Here is a 5345-nt window from a genome sequence, read left to right as displayed (position 1 = left end):
ATATATATATATATATATATATATATATACACACATATATGTATATATATACACACACACACTCATGTATATATGTATATATGTATTTATATATTTATATAATGTATATATATAATCTCACATTGTGGCTCACATTAAATTCTACTGGACACTGTTGGCCTAGGGAAATAATGGAAATCCCTCTCTCCATTCTTAGTTTAGGGGTGGCTCTGGTTTTTTCTTTTTTTCTTTTTTTTAAGATTTTATTTATTCATTTGACAGAGAGAGACAGCCAGCGAGAGAGGGAACACAAGCAGGGGAAGTGGGAGAGGAAGAAGCAGGCTCCCAGCGGAGGAGCCTGATGTGGGGCTTGATCCCATAAAGCCAGGATCACGCCCTGAGCCTAAGGCAGACGCTTAACGACTGAGCCACCCAGGTGCCCCTGGTTTTTTCTTTCAACTATAGTTTTTTTTTTTACCCTATTTTTCCTTACACTGGATTGTCACAGTGTAGCCAATAAAATGTAGGAAGATTTCTGCTTGGGAAATTTAATTCTGGGAAATATTTGAATCCCTGGGAAAAAGAGAGATGGGGTGAGGGGGGAATGCCCACCTATTCCCGCCTTCAGAAGTTCTTGGGTGAGGCAGTGACGTTCAGTGCTAACCAGAAGGAGAAACCCACCAAAGGCAAAGGAGAGCTGACCCAGAATCCTGAGATTGCTGAGCTACTAAGTTAACCAGATTTGGAACCCACCTACTTCTGGACTTCATGTTATGTGATACAGTAAATCTTTATTGCTTAAGCCACTTTTTACCAATGCCTTGTTACTTGAAGCCAAACTAAGTAATTCATGCAGTATGCACTCACTGTATACTCACCCTGTTTTAAGTAAATCCCAGTATTTCAATGGCAGGTACTTGGTTGGTTTGCCATCTTGCAGAAGAGAACTAACCAAAAGAGTTGACTTCTAGACACATCTCTTTGAGATGTTATCTGCTGACATTTGTAGACTGAGAAATTTTTGTTGCTATTCATGTAACAACTAAACATTGGACAATTTACAAAAACATAAGAACCTCTAGCCTCTGCAGGCTTGCAAGTACAAATGTTGTATGCTTATAACATGTGATGGTTAAAGCTCAGTGGTTTTGTTCCACCGTTAGTCATGATTATAAAAGTAAGCCCTGTTCATTGTACAAACATTTCAAGTCTAAAAAAGCATAGTGAAGAAAATAATATCCTAGTAATCTCATCACCCAGATATAACCTGTTAATATTTTCAATGTGTATCTTTATAGACTTTTCCTCTATGTAGTATATATTTTAATGTAATGTTACACAGTGTATATTTTATAATTTTTTATTTTTTTAAAATTTTATATATTTATTCGAGAGAGAGGGAAAGAGAGAGTGAGTGAGCTCATGTACATGTGAGGGGAGAGGGCAGAGGGAGAGGGAGAGAGAGAATCTTAAGCAGGCTCTAAACCCAGCACGGGGCCTGATGCTGGGCTTGATCTCACAACCCTGAGATCATGACCTGAGCCAAAATCAAGAGTTGAATGATTAACCCACTGAGCCACCCAGGCACCCCTATACAGTGTATATTTTATAAAAATAAGATAATATTAAACATACTCTTTTGTAAACCCCTAAAAAATCCTCAGTAATAATATGCATGTGTTCAGAGTCCTAAATGTCTCATACATGTTTTCTAGAAAGCAGCTATGATTTGATAACATTCTCTTTAGTCTTAATGTACACATTCGTAGATATAAAAAAAGTTGGCAAATAGGTGACAGATGGCAAAACAGTTTCATAGAAAATATTGTATTCTTCTGTGCCTGTGCTGTAACCCATCCAAACTTCTACCTTAGTGTCCATAACAAATATTGACCCTATTTGCTCAACTAGCTTTCTTCACCAACTAAATCATAAATTTCTGGAGGGGATGGGAAAGCAATGACCAAATGAACCAAGTTCTTTCTATACACCCATATCTATATCTATCAGAATGTATAATGCATGCAAAAGTTTATGGAATGAACAAAATATATGCTTGTATAGGTTTTTTTTTCAGTTGTAATAAATGTTTTGCAGGCAAATTTATACTGTTGTTTGCATGGAAATTTTCATTTCAAACCAGTTAAGATCACCCAATGATTAAGATCACAAAAGAAACAAACATTGCTTTATCATCAACATCATCATAAATCTTTTAATGGTTCTAGACTTGAAATTTCAGCCTGAAGTTCTGTTAGTTCTGGACTTGAATTCTAACCATTGACATTTTACCCAACACTAAACAGCCCAAAGATAAGCAGAAAATCCATCAGATAACTCAATATTTCAATAAACTTGACATTTTGGGTTAGCAGATTTTTAAAAATTCAAGTGGCAGACCAAATGTGTTCATTTTTATCTCAATACTTGCTGTCACATAGCTATCACATTATAAATATAATATGTAATCTACTTTCTTCCTCATTTCCATTCTCTTCTAAATCCACCATACTCTAGCTTTTGTCCTCACCATTTCGCACAAGTTGTTCCTTGGCTAGGTCACTTCATTTGATTGCCAAATCTGACAGTCTTTCTTCAGTATTGATTTGTCACCTAACATAGCTGACCACTTCCACCTTCTTAAAACTCTTCCTCAAGTGGCTTCCATAACCCCAGCTTCTGGTTCCTTTTTACCTCTGCTTACTCATTTATTCAGAGAAAATTTTACTGAGTACCAGTATAAAGTGTTATCATAAGGGTATGTCATAATAATCATAAAGCAGGCATCTACTGAGTGCTTACCAAGTATCAGTCAATGTCTTAAAATTTTAAACATTTTACATGTGTGAGCTCAGTCTTACCAGAGCAGAGGCAAGCAAACTTTTCCTTAAAGGTAAGTATCTTCTTCAAGTAAATCTCTTTGGCTCTGCAGGCTCTGTGATCTATGTTGCAGCCACTCAACTCAACCACTGTAGCATGGAAGTGGCTGTAGACAATCCAGAAACAAATGGGCGTGGCCATGCTCCAATAAAACTTTATTTACAAAACACGTGGCTAAATTTGTCACAAGGGCTGTCATTTGCCAATCCCTGCTCTCAGAGCCAATATAAATTCTGCCAGAGCAAGAATTTTTGTCTGTTCTGATACACAATCGATGGTAAATATTTGGTAAATGAATACTCTCCTTGTAAGATAGGAACTCCTCTAATCTCCATTTTACAAATAAGGAAACAGAAGCACGAAGGTTAAATAACTTGCCCAAAGTCACCAACTGCTAGGTAGCAAATCCAGGATTTAAATCCACAGTCTTATATCACAGCCTGTACTCTTCATCACTACACTGTGCCGTCATGGCACAGAGAAGGTCTGCTGCGAATCTCACAGGAATTTGGAGAAGTTATTTTAATTGAATCTTGAAGAATGAAGAATTCACCAGGAAGAAGAGAGGAGGGAGAGGCTTTGCATTCTAGGATGTAGAAACTGCAGGTATACAAAAATAGGGAACTGATACAAAATGGCATTATGGGCAAACTGGAAGCAAAGGAAGATTGTTGCTTAGGGAATGCATTCACTTCTCAGTAATTCACATGTCTGGACACAGGCTTTCAGATGAGAAGTGGTGGAGATGAGGCTAAAGAAACATGCTAGGGGCCTTGGGTGACATGTGAACAAATTTGGATTTTAACTTGGTGGCAGATGGGCTACTGAAGTGTTTTGAGCATGGGAAGGAATGACCATATTTGCATTTTAGGTCAATTTTTAAAGTTACATTTTATTTTAAAATTAGATGATATAAGCATATTGTACAACATTCAAAAGCTGGAAAGGTCATCCTCCTGCCCGCCTCCAGCCATCCAGTTCCCTGTCTCAGAGGCACCCACTGTTTGCAGTTAGAAAGACTTCCACTTACAGCTAGAAGAGGGGATTGGGTCAGAGTGAACTGGATGTCTTATTAATTGATTTAAATTAATTTAATTAATAAAATTAATTAGTAAATTAATTTAAATTTCCTCCTTAGAGTAGATGGTAATGAAAAACGGTTGAGAAAGACCACCTTATACCTTTATAAATGGTTCACCTATTAAATCGTCTCCAAAGGACTCAAGTTGAGGGTGCATGTTTCTGCCCACGTGCCTAACTGATAATGGATAGTGAAACTAGGATGGAGAATAATTATCCACATGGGACATAATCATACAGAAAAGGCCATATACCATCTTGGTAACAAGCATAGACTGCTTGCATTAGAATCCTGGCTCTGCCATTTACTGGCTGTGTGACTTCAACCTCTCTGTGCCTCTCTGCAAAATGGGGATAGGAATGGTACATATTTCCTAATGGTTATGAAGATGTCACTCAATGTCTGTTGGCTAATTGCTCAAAGAGTCCTGATGATAAGAGCTTCAAAGGAGAAAGGGGTTTTGCAAGAGGGTGCAAGAGTAAAGGTTTAGAAATAGGATTAAGGAATGTGGAGGATGTCAACACCACTTCCCATGCCCATGGTTATGGGGCATGAGAAAATAAGTAGCATCCTTTCTAGAATTCAGCAAGGGAAGTTCCTTAGGGAATACATTTACTTTGCAAATCAAGCAAGGAAGGAGCTAGGGGGTTAAAGGTGAAAGGAAGTTTACAATTGATTGGGGTTTCTGAGGCACAAAAAAAAGACCTGAGAAAGAGGAGGGCAAAAGATAGAAAGCTCAGAGCAAGATGGCAGACCGGAGATTAGGGGGAGGGAGAAGAGACCTGGCTGGAGGCAGGGCCACCATATATGACAACTCAGGCTGAGCAAGGCAGGAAGTGGGAAACTATGGTCATATCTAGCTAGCTGCCTATTTTTGAAAAGCCCACGAGCTAAGAATGGCTTTTATACTTTTAAATGATATTTTTAAATTGGAAGTAAGACTATTTCATGATACATGAAAATAATGTGAAACTCAAGGTCAGTATCCATAAAGAAATTTTATTGTATCCTGGCCATGCCAGTTAATTTATGTTTTATCTGTGGCTGCTTTCACACTACAGTGGCAGAGTTGAATAGTGGCCACAGAGACCAAATGGCCCACACAGCTGACAATATTGACCATCTGGCTCTTTATAGAGAAAATTTGCCAGCCCCTTCTCTAGTACATCATCCATAGTCTACTATATGAATGGCACCCCCAGGAGTTGTGCAACACAGGGGACTTGGCTCTAGGAGCACTCACTTTGGATGGTGATAAAAGATTACAGTGAGGAAAGGCATGGATGGAACTACATGGCCTCGAGGCTCTTTTTGGAATGTGGGCACAATGTTGTTTTGTTAGAACAAAGCAAGGCTGTAAGCCTGGATTCAAGCCACCTGCTCTTGGCTGGTGAAGAGCAAGGTG

The sequence above is a fragment of the Ursus maritimus genome, unplaced genomic scaffold (genome assembly GCF_017311325.1).
Source record: "Ursus maritimus isolate PB19 unplaced genomic scaffold, ASM1731132v1 scaffold_6, whole genome shotgun sequence".
In the NCBI taxonomy this organism is placed as follows: Eukaryota; Metazoa; Chordata; class Mammalia; order Carnivora; family Ursidae; genus Ursus; species Ursus maritimus.
Note: the sequence above shows the minus strand (reverse complement) of the source record.